Below are 310 nucleotides of genomic sequence, written 5' to 3' on the forward strand. Positions count from 1 at the left end.
TACCGCGCGGCACGAAGGAAGGGCCACCCGCACTCGCTGTAGTTCACGGTCCAAGAAAGGAACAAAAAAAAAAAAAAAGAAAAGGTGATTCGAAACGGGGAATACAATGCGAGCACTTTCGACTTGCCGGCGCAAACTTGACAGATCGAAAAAGCTCGGGCGATCGTCCAAGTCATAGTGCGCTTAATGACGTCAGCTCGAGGTGCCGCGGCTCAATAGGGTCTTCTTTTCGACGGCGCTCTCCGAAGAGAGCAAATAAAAGATGCCCGATAAGGCACCAGCACCGCGCGACGCACAAATCGATCACGGG

This window comes from Rhipicephalus sanguineus, chromosome 3, assembly GCF_013339695.2.
Source record: "Rhipicephalus sanguineus isolate Rsan-2018 chromosome 3, BIME_Rsan_1.4, whole genome shotgun sequence".
NCBI classification, from domain to species: domain Eukaryota; kingdom Metazoa; phylum Arthropoda; class Arachnida; order Ixodida; family Ixodidae; genus Rhipicephalus; species Rhipicephalus sanguineus.